The sequence below is a fragment of the Podarcis liolepis genome (assembly GCF_965112155.1).
Source record: "Podarcis liolepis genome assembly, chromosome: 8".
Classification (NCBI taxonomy): domain Eukaryota; kingdom Metazoa; phylum Chordata; class Lepidosauria; order Squamata; family Lacertidae; genus Podarcis; species Podarcis liolepis.
In genome coordinates this window covers 61,247,799-61,265,116 of record NC_139560.1, presented here as the reverse complement: position 1 = coordinate 61,265,116, position 17,318 = coordinate 61,247,799, and the positions used below count along the sequence as shown (strand labels likewise).

At 40.3% G+C, this 17,318-nt stretch overlaps 1 protein-coding gene across 34 annotated transcripts in view; it reads left to right on the top strand.

Moving 5' to 3' along the window:
• The window catches only part of ATXN1 (ataxin 1), a 300,198-nt gene that overhangs the window by 131,089 nt on the left and 151,791 nt on the right, over nucleotides 1–17,318 (top strand). For 16 of the 34 annotated variants that reach the window (XM_083519211.1, XM_083519243.1, XM_083519240.1 and 13 more), the window contains one exon: nucleotides 544–630. The exons of 4 other annotated variants lie outside the window; for them this stretch is intronic. The gene's annotated coding sequence lies outside the window, so the exon portion shown is untranslated. The remainder of the gene's footprint in view (nucleotides 1–543; nucleotides 631–17,318) is intronic. 14 more of the 34 variants (XM_083519227.1, XM_083519215.1, XM_083519235.1 and 11 more) reach the window with 1 other exon arrangement.

The following is a 17,318-nucleotide window of genomic DNA, read 5'->3' as shown; positions in this document are numbered from 1 at the left end:
TTATTTTTAAGTGTTTCTGGTTCTACATTGTCTTTATGGTGGTGTATTTTATTTTGTCGAGTTGCTTTGAAACATTTTATTCATTATAAAGCGACAGTTAAATGTAATAAATTATAAACATTATTTTTTATTATTAATAGAGTAAGTGAACAGGTGGGAGCCTCAAAAGAAAAAGGATAAGGAGCTTAAAAAAGGAGCCTAAAATTAATGTGCAAATAATTTATGTAATAATATAATGTGCTCCATTTATTTTGGTATATTGCTGCCTTCATTACTGAGAGTGAACAAGAACTATATTAGGAGTGCTCAATAGTAAAATAATACCATTACATAAAAATAAACACACTACGTCAAATAGCTAAGCAAACTATGTACATCCCCTAATCTTAAACCAATGAAAAGACTTGAAAACAAGAATTCTTATTAGAATTGGTGAGAGACCACTCCCTGATTTGATTTTAATGGGTTTTGTGTGTGCATCTGTTTGCCTGTCTACAATTTTGCATCTTCTCTATTTCATAAAGATATCGCTTTATTTCTCAGCAGAAAATCATTGCACCCTGGTTGGATGTTTCAAGACTCAGTGGATTTTTACATCAAAGAAAAGTAGAAGATCTGTGCATTTATTAAGTAAGACTTTTTATGTTTAACTTTTTCTGCTTGTAGTTCATGACATGGAAATAAAAAAGAGCAACATGCTTGCATCTGATGTGTGCATTATAGCTTTGAGGCCCAAAAACAAGTACACCTGAAATGCTTTATTCTGTGGCCATGTTTGCATGTCGCCATAAACTGTAAACCATGGTTTTTCATGCAGGGACAAATTGCACCCACTGTGCTCCTCCCTGCAACAGCTGGGAGGAAACAAACCATGTTCCTTGGTTTAGCGTTATGTCTGAATTTACGACTGTGGTTTGTTTCACTTTAGGCAAACCATTGTGATAAAACAAGATTTCATAGGTGCCATGATAACTATGCAGGGGCAGGGCAGGGGCGCGTCCTGGGAGCGGGGTGCGCCGCCTGCAGGGACAGGGTGGGGCGCCCAGCGCGGGGGGGGGGGGCAGCCGCGATGGCACCCTGCCGGGATCGCTCTGCTGGGAACAGTATGCTCCCTCTACACTCCTCTTCCTCCGTCAGTGTAACCATGGGGTCATTTTAAGAAGTAGTTGGCCAAATACCTCCATAGAATTACTTAATCAGGTGGGGTTGATGTTTATCTGGATGTGGGGAATTTCTGTTTCACTTTTTTATTGTGATCAGATCATTTTCTGGTGATATTTAGGCTTGCTGCAAAGGTGAGGTACCAGTTGGAATGGTCTGCCCTTGGAGGCAGATAGATCTGGATGAATTTCTGAGAGTCCTTCAAGGAGTTTCCACACGGCATGGCTGGTGTCCCTATTAATGCCTTGGCCACTTTGTGGACTGTGGAGGTGGCTTTACCTAAAATGTGAAGGCCCCCTCCCTTGAAGCCTTTTTTCCCTGAAAAATTGCAAAAACTGGGGAAATGTTGGACTACGATGTGTGAAAGGATACAGAAGCTTGTTTCAATCCACCCAAACCTTCAGCTTTTAGAAGTCCATGACAGATAAGATGGCAAATATTAAGAAGCAGAAAGATAGCAATAGCCCAGAAAATGAGACTGATAAAATTTTATGTAGCATTCATTGAGACCCCCTTTTTCTCAGTTCTTTTTTATGTCTGCTTGACGGTGTGGAGGACTGAAGGAGACATAGGATTATATTAAGCGATAATCCTACTCAGAGTAAGACCCATTGAAGTGAATAGACATAAGGAACTCACGGTTACTAATTTCAGTGGGTCTAGTTTGAGTAGGCCTTAGTTGATTACAGCCCATCATAATTTTATGTTCCTAAAGTAACAAAGTGACTTTTGCTCTGTAAAAGAGGCTAACAAGCAAGTAAGCATTGCTTCTGTGTCTGTATTTTTTAAAAAACAAAATAAAATGAAAAACAATATTTTCCTGCCTGTGTCTTCAAAATTTCCAGAAATTTCATCTCTAAGCTTAGGTGATTGACATGATCACTTGCAACTGCCTGTTTCCTTAAATAGAGCTTATTCAGCTCCTTTTGTTCATGAGAGAACTAGGGGTAAGAATCTGAAGGATAACGGGTGGAATGCAAGTGTAAAACTGGTTCATCAAATGCTGAATTTTGAGTGCCTATGCCAAAATCTCAGCAACGTACAATAACATAATTAAAAACATGAAATACAAAGAAATGCAGCATATAAAATAAGTCCAACGTAACAAACCAACAAAGTAATGAGAGAATCCTCTCCTCAAACACAATTCCCATTGGACTGAGCAAATCCCATAGTAGCTAATCAAAGACATTAAAAGGGGGGGGGGTGTCTTCGCCTAGCATTGAAAGTATTGTCAAATGAGTACCATATAGCACTCTTTGCAGAAAGCATCCTTTTCTTGCTAACCAGAGCAACTTGTTAAACTAATTTCAAAAATGGCCTGCTGCAAAAAGTGACTGCTGCTACAGCAGGCATAGGCAAACTCGGCCCTCCAGATGTTTTTGGGACTACAACTCCCATCATCCCTAGCTAACAGGACCAGTGGTCAGGGATGATGGGAGTTGTAGTCCCAAAACATCTGGAGGGCTGAGTTTGCCTATGCCTGTGCTACAGGAACGGCAAATTGGAGGGCAATTTTTTAGGGGTAGGATTTGCAAATGTTTTAGAGGGGAGACTTACTTTGGCAGCACACTGCTTTTTAGGCATTTTTGTCCTCTCAGACTTCATATATTTTCCCTGCACAACGACCATTGGAATAATGCTGCACTGCGATATAATATTATTCTGATGGGGATTCTGGGGAGGTGGGAAGGATGACAGCCAACAATTTTCTCCCAGAATCCCTCATTAAAACTATTTGACATGACACAGCAACTTTCCAAGGGGCATCAAAATGGGGAGCAACTGAGAAGCAGCTTCTGATAATATCCTTTGCAGCAGCAGCAAAATGAAATTTCAGAGGATGTTAATGATTAAAATAAACCAAGTGTTGATGTGTTCAAAACAAGTTCTCCCTTAAAATTATTGCAAGTTTTTACCCTTCTTTCCCCCCGCCATTCAGATTTTGTGTAGAACATGAATTAAGCCAAATAATCTGTTTAGCCTTGCTTTATATATGACCCAGACTGGATTAGTGTGAAGTGTTTCACATTGGGTACCTTGGAAGGTAGCTTAGTAACTTCTGTTGTGCAAAATGAAGCCCTTTTATCTAAAGGGCTGTCTGCACCCATATATAAGACCCTTCTCACAATCTCCCACTAGTGAAATTGGCTGTATTGATCAGCAATGAGATAGGGCCTTTTGTCGTGGTGAACTCTGCAGTTGGGCAACTCTTCCTGTTAATGTTTGCCTGCATCCTTCAGTTCTGGAATGCGAAAAAACCTAGACGATCTGATTCCATTTTTTTCATGCAACTATTTGTCTGTATCCACTCAATGCTTCATGTTCTACATGATTATATTTTGTTTTTATTTCTCTGTGTTGCTTTGTGAGGGCTTGGCCCTGAAAAGCAGCTGATAAGAGGAATAAAATAATACAGTGGTACAGATGCTTCAGGCTACAGAATCTGCTAACCCAGAAATAGTACCTCGGGTTAAGAACTTTACCTCAGGATGAGAACAGAAATTACGCTCTGGTGGCGCGGCGGCAGCGGGAAGCCCCATTAGCTTAAGTGGTGCTTCAGGTTAAGAACAGTTTCAGGTTTACAACGGATCTCCGGAACGAATTAAGTTCTTAACCCGAGGTACCACTGTAAACTGATAAATAATCCCTGAGTGCCAAGAGGAGCTATCATTTTTAAAAAAATCTTGTCTTTGGAGCATTGCTAGAGAAAAGTCACAATGTCGTTGCCTTTTTGTGCCAAAAACATTTCTGCAAACTTGCCCCAAGTTCAAATATGAGGACGGTTTGGATTGCTTTATAGAATCATAGAATCATAGAGTTGGAAGAGACCACAAGGGCCATCGAGGCCAACCCCCTGCCAAGCATGTACTTGTACTTCATGTTGTTGCTTTGTTGTGATAAAAGAGAACTGTTTATTCAGAGATGAACCCTAATGTTTCACTGTTCTGAAATATGAAGGGATGCAGTTGTCAGATTGTCAAGGGCTGGCTAGGATACTTGCTCTCTGGACCAAAAAAATATGACTGCTTGTGAGATATAAAGGCAAAATGAAACCTTAGGGAGGGAGGAGCAGGGAGGAGCCAAGATGGCAGCTTACTGTTTGAATTGTTTATTTATTTTTGCAAGCTGTTGACCCACTGACTTCCAGGCGGAGCCGAACCTAAACCCAATCTGGCTGCAGCTTTTATAGGGTCTCCAGAAATAAGTGTCACTGTGTATACCATTTCTAATGAGGCCTGTCCATACGTGATATGTTGCTGCTCAGGAGATAAAACTCCATACAGGAAAGGCTATGTATACTGTCACGTAGAGAATACTATGTAGTCTGAGTTTTGCTGCAGGTAAATAGACTGAGAACTTGGAAACTGAAACTTTTATGTTTGTGAGATTAGTTGTGGAGGAGAACAAATTCTTCTGTTGCTTCAAATGTAGTTAGGTCGTGCTCTTTTGTGGTTAATTATGAACCTATGCTTGCTGTGTGTATGAAGCAGATTCAGCAGATTGCTGATATTGTACAGTGGTGCCCCGCAAGACGAATGCCTCGCAAGACGAAAAACTCGCTAGGCGAAAGGGTTTTTCGGTTTTGCGTTGCTTCGCTAGACGAATTTCCCTATGGGCTCGCTTCGCAAGACGAAAACGTCTTGCGCTTTTTTTTAAAAGCCGCTTGAAGAGGTGCAGTTGCGACGGACTGTGCTTCGCAAGACGAAAAACATCGCAAGACGAAAAGACTCGCGGAACAAATTATTTTCGTCTTGCGAGGCACCACTGTACTAGATATATTCCTTTTCAACATAAAATGAATTATTTATATTACTTAGCCAATGGTATTGGTGACATAGTTGCTGTTTTCTGAGCTTACGGAGAGTTTGAATTTCTTCTTCAAAACTCACTAAATTATTTTATTAGTCCCTATTTTAATTCAATTTTAATGCACCAATCAATAGTAGCTTCACATTTATTGACAGGAATTTCTTGCCTATTGTTTATCATGGATAAAGAATATGAGATTTTATTGATCTAGTAAAAATTAGGACATAAATCACTATCTCTTTACTTTTCTGCTATATGCAGATGCACTACCCCTGTGGGGTTTTTCCATTATGGAAACACTGATGAGGCAAAATGTATAGCAGAAATGTGCTCAATCCTGTGGAGGCCTGGTACAGCAATGCTCAATATTTTCGAGAACATGCAAACTGAAGGTGGGTTTTGGAGGGTTTGGGGTTTTTTTGCACTTGTTATGCAGATTGAGAAGTGGGTTTTGGACCAACATTAATAGGGAAGCCTGCTATTATTTCTTTATTCCTGGGTCTTCCTGCCACTTTTGCCTCTGCCTCCTTACTATATTGAACATTTAGATGTTAGCAATTGTGAATGTGTTACACAGGGCTGGCCCATCCATGAGGCAAGGTTGGCTGCCTCAGGCGGCAGAATCCACAGGGGTGGCATATCCATCCTCCCGGTGAATGCAGCACCTGCTGATTTGGTGGCAGCAACAGCTACAGCTTGCTTCTTGGAGACCAGATCTGCTCCCCCGCAATGTACAGCAGCCTCTTGGCCAATAGGAGGCGCTGCTGATCTCCTTCCTGGTGTTATATGGTTGAGGAAGAGAGCAATGGCGGCAACATTTTTCTTTTATTTCTCTGTAGTGGTGCAGCATAAAAACGCTAGTGCATTTGCAAAGCTAAGCAGGATCTGGTATGGTTTAAAATTGGATGGGGGACCCTATGTTGAGATTTCTACATTTCAGGGGGTTGGACTAGGTGGCCCTTGGGGTCCTTTCCATTCCTGCAATTCTATGACTCTATGATGCGAGGGGTTAATGGCTTCTTAATCTAAACTGTGATGTACCTAAAAGTGGAGAGTGATTTGTGTCACTGGCAAACAAGGTAAGCCAACACAAAACGAACTTTCCAGGGTTTGAAATTTTATCCTACTTCTGTATTTCTCACATTTTTTCAGCATAAGCCACTTTGCAAAACTCACTCTACCTGTTGCCTAACACGTTCCCTTCCAATCTGGCAACAGTCATTTCTTCTGTAGGTAAGTTTGCTGAAATGCTCACATGCAGAGTGACAAGACAAGGGACTCTGACCCTTCCTAAAACTACACACAGGTAAACATAAGAACAAAGCATAAGCTCTTCGTGATTTCTCTTCTTACCAAATCTGTTTGAGAGTATGGCTAAATGGAAATTATGTCCTCCTCATAAATCACTGTAGATCAATAAAGGTTTCCTAATGTTCAACCTACCCAGTTCTCAAAAGGAGGCTCCACAATTCCCTTCTTGCCTAGAACTTTATCCCATGGCTCCCCTGCAGTTTTAGAATCACAGACATATGGGTTCATTTCTTTGTAGTCAATGAGCATCTCTGTTGCCATTTGAGGCTGTCTGGCCAGAATAGTGCTTGCTGGCAGTTTTGAGTCATTGTCATGTGCTAGTTTCAGAAGTAAATGGCAGGTCAAAATGAAAGTACTGAAAGGCAATATTTTAAAATCTACATTTGTCTGTTGACTGGAAAAATATCTAACCAAGTGCACAAGCCAGAGAGTAATATGAGAAGGGGAAGACAACAGAGAAAAAAGTGGAAAGAAGCAAGTGTTCTGATTCTGTAATATCTGTACTAGTAGTTTGTGGTACTTTAGTTAGGCTGCTTCTGTTTTGCACTTTGAGAATGAAAGAGCAACACAGCCACTCAAACAGAGCAAATCCTGTGGTGAAAGGCTGAGCAGCTGATTTTTCCAAAAGGGAGTTAAAACATCCCCATCGTGTAGACAAAAAGCCTGTGTACCTAGCCTTCTTTTTTCACAACTCACTCTCTCCTCATACAAACTCTGTCTACAACAATGTGTGGCTCTTCCTTCCATCTAGCTTCAACTTACTCATCTGAAAAACAACAACACAGGGGCGGTCTCCTGGATTTATTCTAGAAAAGTTCAGAGAGGTGAAGTTTCAGCTTGTTCACCGACTCTGTTTGGGCTAAGATACTTTTAAGACCACCTGCTGCTGATTCCTCTATGATGCCTCTGATGGCAGAAAACTGGCACACAGATCACTTGTAACTGGGCAGCAAGAAGGAACCAATACTGTTAGGCTGGAGGATTGTGTTCCTCTGTATTATGGGTAGAATCCAAATGGTGCTCCTTGCTTTGGTTGCTCCAACAGGGGCTCTGCTAGTGGAAGAGAAGGAAAAACAATTTATCTGATTCCCTCCCCCTCCTCTATCCCCTAGCATCCCCAGAAGAGTCTAGTCTAGCTCCATTTCTGCTAAATTGTACCTGAAGTTGCTTAAGAAACCTATACCATATCCAAAATAGCAGTGGACTCCACAGTATAACAATAAATGTGAGTGATACTGACACCCAGAGTAGCTGTACAGTGTGTCAGTAGCAACATAAATAGCTGACATGCACGAAATATATTCTTCCCTTTGTTCTGCCTGCACTTTTTTTTTTTTTGCTGATATATATCAAATCTTACTGGAATGCTTCAGATGACTATTGCTATAAATAGATTTTTCAAAATAAATTGATCATATGTGTTTGAAATTATGTACTAATTGATTTCCAGAGAAGCCGAGGCAATTTAAATTAATTGGTTTTACAGAATACTATACTATCTGTATGCTTCTCATGCATTTCAGTTTTTTAATAAACAAACTCTTGAGAATTTGTGAAATATTGATTTTGTTTCTACCCGATAAGTGTTGGGCAATCACTTATATTAAATAGCCAGTTGTTAGTCTGCTGTGTGGCTGCCTCATATTTAATGATTTTCTCTTAGATGGCTAGCACTCCGTGATCCTTGAACTTTTTTGTAGGTCCCCTCCTTAGGATTTTTATCTAATTTCTTTTCCTAATATAAATCTCAGGGTTACCTCAGGTTGTCTAACACCTTCCTATTGCATGTGCGTATTGCTTGCTTCAGCCTCATTTGTGCACACAAATATTAGAATCTTAAATACGAGAGAATCATAATCAAAGTATACTTAAAAGAGCAGCAGAGATGACAATAGAATCAGATCACTTGGGTAAACCATGACCACTGTTAAAAGCTCAGGCAAATAGGATAGACTTTGTGTGCCATCTTAGAAGGTGTGCATATGCTAGATTCAATATTCTGGGAACAGAGTTCTGCAGGTTATGTCACCACTGAAAAGGCCTCTTTCTGACTGTCCACCTAATTTCTCAAGGTAGGAGACCATTAGAAGGGTCTTTGCAGAATATCAGAATTAGGCAGGTTCATATGGGAGAAAAAAGTCCTTTCAGATTCATAAACCCAAATCGTTGAAGGCTTTATGGATTGAAAGCTAGTACTTTGAATTGTGCTGAGAAACAAACTGGAAGCCACCGAAGTTTTTTAAAATTCAGGAAATGTGGCAGTTTTTGCTGACTACCTGACTATGGTATTTTGGTTCATTTGAAGTTTCCAGACACTTCTTAGATTAACATATTAGAGAAATCACATTTTCCAAAGCATGGATAGCTGTGGCGAGATCATTTAATACAGATTTTACTTAGTGATGTCAGTTGAATAGTTCTGTTTGCCTTTTAGAATTACATAGAGTTTTATCTACTGGCATAATGGTTTTTTGTTTCGTTTTTTGTAGTTGTGAAACTTTCCTTTCCTTATAAACCTACCTGCAGAGAATCTTCCCTGAGCTAGTAAAATATATTCCAGTTTATCTTTTTCAGAAAAGGGACACTTTACACATTGCGGAAAAAGACGGGTTACTGCTAGGAGACCACATATTTTTCTGTTAAGGCTTGAAAGTCATTCATGTGTGCTTCAAACACACACTCTTCAAAGTGTGAAAAGAAGCTAGCCAGAGCTGAGATGCAGTAATCTTTCAGCAAGAATATCAACTTCATCATCATTCTATCAGATTGCGAATTTAATGCTCCCTTCCCTGCTCACAGAAATGGAAGGAGATATATAGATATACTCAAGGAAACCTTGAGAGATACAGACATTCAGAGCATCAAAAAGCTATCCAGGAGTAACCCAATGAGGACAACATACTTAGAAGCTTCCAGAAGTCGCAGAACAGGAACAGGAAACTGGGATATGGACTGTGGAAAAAGAATGAATTGGTCTGACTGACTCCTTTTAAAGTTTTATTATATTCTGGAGGAGTGTGTGTATGTATGTATGTCTGTGCTCAGTGGCGTGGTGAGAGTTGCCAGTGCCCAGGGCCACGTGGGGTGTGTGTGTAGGCACGCATATTCAACTGCCCAACAGCATCCGTGTCACTCGGGAGATTGCAGCTGCAGAGATAAGGAGCTATTTCATTGTGTGGAGACGTCATTTCCTGGTTTGCATGGGGAAACTGTTTTCAACAGAGCGCAGCAACAGAAGTGCACAGCTGTATTGAGACAGCACTGGGTGTTGAAATTTTGTGCCCCTAACCATGTTGTGCCTGGGGCAACTGCCCCTGTGCCCCCCCCCCCGCTACACCACTTGTCCGGCTGGCTAGACCGTAAACAGGAGCACCAATAAAGGAATGAGGATACAATTCTATTTGTTGTTGCACACACCCCTTGTTGCTATTCACTTTGCAGCAGTGAACTAGATATTGGAAACAAGTTCTATGGATCACTTGTAGTTGGAACATGGGAACAGCTCAGATCATTGGCCTATCTAGTTCAGTATTGTTTACACTGATAGCTCTCCAGGGTTCCAGCAGGACTCTTTCTCAGCCAGGGATTGAACCCCAGAGCTTCTGCGTGCAAGGCAGATTCTCTACCACTGACCTACAACACTTCTCCAGTTCTTGGTTTAAGTTAATTCTTGAGCTCTGGTATTTATCTCTTTCAAGAAATATAAAATTAATGTTATGACATAGGCATACTTCTTGATTTCATGCCGTATTTCCCATCCATTGTTGAGGAGCCGGAGAAAACAAAGCAAAAATACTAAGCACTTTTGTACTACTAGTCTTCACATGCTTATGATGAGAGCATGTATTAAGAAATCCCATGTTTCCCATTCCACCCAGAGGGGTGGCCTGATGTAATGCGTATGGCCAACAAGTTACAAGGTTTGCATAGTAATTTGTTGGTGCTGTTGATTCTGTTAAAAGTCATTTCCCCCCTGTAGGGCAGGGCGAGGTGCAGCAGTAGTTTTAGCCCATTAAATTTGCTAAAGAAGCCACACTGTGAATTGGTGAAGTAGACGTTTCCCCAGAACCAAGACATAAAAAGGAAGTTACCGGCCTGCAGTCAAGATTCAAAAAGATAGGCAGTGACAAATATTATATTTGTTTTCATGAAAATTAGCACCTTCCTGTCCTAATGTGTGCAACGTCCTTAGAAATGCACACTCCCTTTCTAGAGACTTGATTTGGGGCATTTGTTGTGTTCAGTATAAGCTCCGAGGCCTATCCCCACTGTTCTAGTGGATTTGGCTGTGATGCTTCATTTTGCTTTGTGCACTCCCTTGTTGTCACTATTTCCATAAAACTGCATTTTGACAAACAAGAACCATATGTAAGGAAGCGAAAGTACAACTTTTCTCAGCCTTTCAGTTTGTTAATCTGTTAGAACAAATCTGTTGCTTTTTCACAGCGTGTTAAGCCCTGCAGCTCCTTTTCCTGAGCACACCTGCCAACATTTTAATCTATAAATAAGGAGGCTTGTGGAAGAAAAATAAGACACGCCTTCTAACTCCATTGAAATCTTTTTGGAAGAGAGAGCTTATTTTGGCAAAGATGACGAAGAAGAATTATTATTATTAAAGCGCAAAGCAGCTGAAGTCTAGAGGTTGCCCCTCCTAAACAGGAAAGGTTGACATGAGCACAGGCCAAAAACTGTTTCACTTTCTCTAGCAAACTGATGTTGCTGCACCTGTTTGAAAAGCTAACCTGGAGGAAAATTGCGCAAATCAACATTATTCCCCCCAAATTAACTTTTTGCTGCTCCCCTTCTTGAGATCTTGAACTGCAGTAGATCCAGCAGCCTCACAGTATTAATGTACCTGCGTGTTTTAAAAATTATTTCATCTTCAGTTGGTCTTCAGGCCTAGTTAATGGCATAATACTTCCAATCTTTCAACCATGGCTTTGAGATAGGGAGTGGAATGTGGGCTTATGGGCTCCCTTACCCTTCTTTCCTCTTCTTCCCATGTGAATTTCCTCCTTTCATTGTCAGCATTAACCAGGTTGTAACTTTATGGGGCGAAGTCAGAGTGAAGAGAAGAGGCTTATCTTCCCATGCTTAGTACACAGAGGCTTATCAGAGGACACCGGTAGCGCTGTTGTCTAAACCACTGAGCCTCTTAGGCTTGCTGATCAGAAGGTTGGCGGTTCGAATCCCCGCAACGGGGTGAGCTCCCGTTGCTCTGTCCCAGCTCCTGCCAACCTAGCAGTTCAAAAGCATGCCAGTGCAAGTAGATAAATAGGTACCGCTGCGGTGGGAAGGTAAACGGCGTTTCCATGTGCTCTGGCACTTGTCACTGTCCTCCTTGCACCAGTAGTGGTTTAGTCATGCTGTCCACATGACCCGGAAAGCGAGATGAGTGCCGCAACCCCATAGTTGCCTTTGACTGGACTTAACCGCCCAGGGGTCCTTTACCTTTACTTTTACCTTTATCAGAGGTTGGTATATAGCAATATAGGGCTCCTGCCCTAGCTGAACAATAAAAAACTATTCTACTTTTAGAAGACATCTGAAAGCAGCCCTGTATGGGAAAGTTTTTAATGTTTGATGTATTATTGTGTTTTAATTTGTTGGAAGCTGTCCAGAGTGGCTGGAGTTACCCCATCAGATGGGTGGCATATAAATAACAACAACAACAACAAACAGTCCCACCTGCTTCAGATTTTAATAATATCAATACATCAAGGAACTAGCCATTTGAATAAATTTAGTCTTTGTCATTGGAACTAACGTGCATTAGGGTTACTATATTTTGATGTTCTGATTAGAGAAACAAGGGCAGAATGTGGTTATTTCCTGTGTAAATGGAAAAGAGACGAGCCAAACTAGCCCTTAACTTGTCTTAGGGACTTTGGCTTTCTGGAGTTGGTCAGAGGCCTTAGTAAGGTCAGATGCAGGAGCCCAAGGTATCCGTTTCTAGTATGTAGTGTGTGACCTTCATGCCTATTTCCTTTATCCAGAATCAGGACAATCATCAGTACATTTTGCTGCTCCCATCATCTCTTGCTTGTGGTGTGGAAATCCAGCGACAATTCATTTGTTGTCTGTGGGAAGTATTTTCGTTAAAATTATATTTAATTGTGCTGCTTCATCAAAGAAGTCTTGAAGAGGTTCTATACTAGTACACCACGATGCATTCCTCTGAGTAGATAATCTCACTTTTGTCTTTTGATGCCTGTAAATAAGATGGATGGATTGGACAGAGTAGCTAACGCAGTCAGCGCTTAAGGTTCTTGCCAGACATTTTTCACAAAGCGGTGCCGTTTCCTTTACTAAATGTCATGTGTCTTATGTAAGCATTCTTCAGGAAGCAACATTAGCACAGGGGGTAAAAGTAAAAAATGTTCAGGGCTGTAAAAGTGGTTGGTTGTTTTTTTAAAAAATTGTTTTGTCACACAGTGAAAATGTTTGAGCCCAAGCTGTGGTAGATGAGAAGAGTATTCATCCAGCTTTCCTTTCCTTAGATCTTCTGCCACCTTCTAAGGTAATGATTTTCATTCAGAGCCAACTGTTCTGTTGACATCCAAACCCGGGGAAGTGGGGCATAGGTTGTCTATGTTAAAGGCATTGCCAGTGGGTTTGGAAGGAGAGGCCGCCATGTAAAGAGAACATGTCCAAGAATGTTGTTCTAATGTGATTAATGGAAGAGGACAGCAGTGAACAGTGATTGTTTTTCATATGATGAAAGTCCAGATGAATTCAACTTAAAAATAAATCACCATCCCTCCATCCTTCTTTATGCAAGCCTAAAAAAAGCTGTAGCTTGATCTCTTGTAGGAAAACATATGTTTCCAAGCCTCTTTTATGCTTCTTAGGTTTGTCCCTGGGAGTTAACGGTGATACCACCCATAGAATAAGACCTGAATGAAATGTACCCTAATCATCACCATCTATTTTGCAATGGTAGCACTGTTCCTAAACATCAACGTTTCTTCTTTTTTTACCCAAAAGTCCCCTTGCTACAATGCTACATGATAATTCAGCATCAAGGTAAGGGGGCTTTTGGGTAAGAGAAATGGCTGCCACAGTAGCCACCTGCCCATTTTATGAGGGAAGAGATACTAGCTCCTAACATGGGGAGATTGTTGTGACTAAATGTTATGAAATGCATGTTTCACCATATACCATAAGCCATTACCCATATTTCAACTAACCAGAAATCAAGAGATGGTGGGATGAATTTTTTTTTTTTCATTTCTGACAGATCAACATGTCAACTGCCACTAATAGCTTTGTGTTAATTTTTATACTAGGTGAATTGACTTTTTTTGGTACCAGGAGTAAGACGGGGTATATCCCCAGAAGTGGTTTAGCAGATAATATCGCAGCAACTCATCTATGTGAGTTGGTTGACATTATAAATGACATTTACTGCAACATTGGTTTCTCTGGATCAGGAACTGCTGTTTTTAGAGAAGCCATCAAGAAAAATGTACAATTTAGGCCATTATATTTTATAAACATAAATTGTCAATCTAAGACAAAAATGCAAGTTGTGTAACTATTTGAAATGAAAACCAGGTTCTCCTGTGACAGGTCAGCTTTTTCTCCACTATTCTTGAGAAGTTTAAATCTGTCTCAATCATATTCTATTTCCTACAATTGTCCTTGACCAATGCAAGTTTTGTTTTACTGTATTGATACAAAAAGCGTCAATAATGCTGCTTATACAGTATCATGGCTTGCTGTTGTTTTCAGAATTAGATTGGTTCATTCCTGAATTGTTTGTCAAGTAGTGAGAACAATTGAAGCACACTACATAAATTCTCCTTCTCCTCCCTTTCCTCTAGAGACCAACTTGTAGTGTTTCAGCTATGTCAGCTGTAATTAACTCTTGGAACGGCAACCCAGATATTTTTTTTAAAAACCCATAAATGTATGAACAAGCCCGAACCTTTGGTAGGTAACACAGAGGACCTTGCCGCCATAGTCTGTAATATGTAAATACTCTAATGAAGCTAATACATTGATCTGTTCATGTGTATGTGCACACATGACTTTAACATTCTGCAGACAGATCTGTCCTGTGCAAAATCAGATCTATGCTAGACATTTGTAGAGAAGTAGTGAGATGTTGGAGATTTGCATAGATCGGCTGAAAAGGGTTATACTGGATATATACACACACACATACATGCATACTGTATTTACTCAAATCTAATGCTCACCTTTTTTCGGCCAAATTACGTTGCAAAAATTAAGGTGCTCATTAGATTCGATGGCCCATTTACATTCGCCAGCAAATACTTATTTGGTTTCAAGGTTCTGAATAGTGAGATGCGCATTAGATTTGATGGCACATTAGACTCGAGTAAATATGGTATGTATGTGTATATGTATTGAGTTGTCCTTGTTTTTATTTTGATTATGTATTTTGTGTTCTTATATTGCGATTTTATTCTGCAGGCATAGGGCAGTACACAAATTTAATAAATAACACTTCAAAAAGCTGTTCTTATATTTGATTGTCCTGTTTCTGGCAACTAGAAATAACTTTCTTCCTCTTAATCCCCATCCAGAGCTTCTAGGCTACTCTTGAGTTTCCTTCAGAATATTGTGTGTGCTTGTGTATGTATACTACTTTCTTGCAGCTCTTTTATACCACCAGTGTCTGTTTTCTTCTTCTTCTGTGTACTTTACTCTTGGGAATAAGTCCAGTATCTGACTTTATTGTTGCTAGTAAGTTTCCCTAGCAGCAGCCCTGTGAAGTATGTACCTCTCTTCAGTTAAAGAGCTGTCTTCATTGCTAGTGAAACAGACTCTTATACATTTTCTCTCTGTTGTGGTTTGACAACTAAAAGCATTGCTGTAGAACCTGGTTTGCATACTTACTCATCTTCTCTTAGTCCTTTGAAATTGGTATGCTTGATGCTCACAGCTTCGCCCAAGACGGTGTTATGTGTTTTGTTTTAACTAGTTATAATTTACCTTCTGATTTTTCAGTATCCAAGGTGATTATGTGCTCTCTCTCTCTCTCTCTCTCTCTCTGACACACACACTCACTTTATTTGCTTTGTAGATCTTTATTTTGCTACAGTTCACGGCTTCCATGCATTGTGTAAAAGTTCTTAAGTTAGCTAGCTTTTTAAAATCTTAAAACATTTTTCTTAATAGTTGAGGCATTAATTACTAAACTGTATGCTGCACATGATGCTTCCTGATGTCAGAGAACTGGAAGGATTCATCTCGTTAAATTGTAAAGATTGATTGGAGAAATGGGGCAAAAAGCAATGATGCCCCCACCCTTAGCTAGCCATATTCTCTATTACAGACAGGGTGCCAGTCAGTTGTGTGTGTATGCACAGTTCCAAACACCCTAGCAGTAATGTGGGGAGGACAGGTTGTGTTACATCTCTCACAGGAAACTCAATGCATCACTTTACTGGTTTCTTTTAGCTGTTAAGTGCCATGTTTGTAACCCGTATTTTGAACCTGCTGGTAGGTTGCCCAGTGTAGATTCAGGCTGATGATCAGCTGTTAAATCCCTGATCATGTGGCCATTTTGGGAGTTCTTACCCCAGCATTCCTGCCCATGCTCTGTATCCCCCATGATAGATATCTGAAACAATTCTTTCTCTTCTTGTCTTCTGTAATGGAGCAGCTGGCTCCTAACTTGGTTCGGTGCTGTAGAGTAGGGGTAGCCAACATGGTGCTTTCCACATGTTGTTGGACTACAACTCCCATCAGCCCCAGCAAGCAGAGTCAGTAGTCAGGGGTGATGGTGCTTGTAGTACAGTAATGCTGGGCTTCAGTTGTGTGGACTGGTCCTTGAATTTCGTTTCAGTTTTCAAGTAAGGAAACCTGTTCCTGTGCCTTTTATGTAATGACTGTGTCCTTACACAGATACATATACTTGGAATTAAGTTCCTCTAGGATAGCGGACCTTATTCCCTAGTATGCTTTGTGTGAATTCAACATGAATATATGTTTAATATATGTATATTGGCACTTGGTTTATAGGAACTACTTTCTAGTAGTCTTCAAAGCCTTGTTGGGCAAAGTGCTTACTCCACACAAGTTACACAAGTCAGAAACTTTGAGAAACTGAGACTGTATACCCTGTGTGCATCTTGATTTGCATCATCTTCTGAAACTTCACGTAGAGTACATCTTTGTCTTGCTTATAAAGTGAACTCATTCATCAGAAAAATTGTGTGAGCTGTTCTAATAAGCAATAATATTAAGTGTTTGATTTTTCTTTCTTGGAACTTGTGTGTGTGTGTTGATTTGATTTATGTGTATAAATGCTATTTACTCGAGTATTGTACCTTTCTGTTGTGTGGCTATTAGTTTATCACAAATTATATGTTACAGTGGTACCTCGGGTTAAGTACTTAATTTGTTCTGGAGGTCCGCTCTTAACCTGAAACTGTTCTTAACCTGAAGCACCACTTTAGCTAATGGGGCCTCCTGCTGCCGCTGCGCCGCCGGAGCACGATTTCTGTTCCCATCCTAAAGCAAAGTTCTTAATCCGCGGTAATATTTCTGGGTTAGCGGAGTCTGTAACCTGAAGCGAATGTAACCTGAAGCGTATGTAATCCGAGGTACCACTGTAGTCATAAAAGTATTGCATATGCATTCCAAGTGCTTCCTCAGAAGTAAATCCTATTGAGTAGTTCCTAGAATGTGTGCTAAGAATTGCAGTTGTAGTTTTTTATTATTGATTTTTGGTCCGTGGGGTTATCTTGTTATCTTGCAGACTTCTGTCATCCTTGATTAAGTGTCTCCGGGTCTTTTATATTTAGCATAGCAGTTGGGTTCCACCAAGTGTTGCATAGTTTTCTATCAGGTGCTGATTGTATAATTTTTTAAAACAGCAACACATGCAGTATCACACATTGGGTATGGAAATGCATGATTTGTGTTTTTGAAGTGGCAGTTCTCTCTTAGGTTATTATTAACATACTTTAAGCATGGGTATAGCAGAAACCGTACTTTTAATTATATGCAATAATTCAGCAAGGAACTTTACTGTTCATTACTGTCTCTCTGTAGTG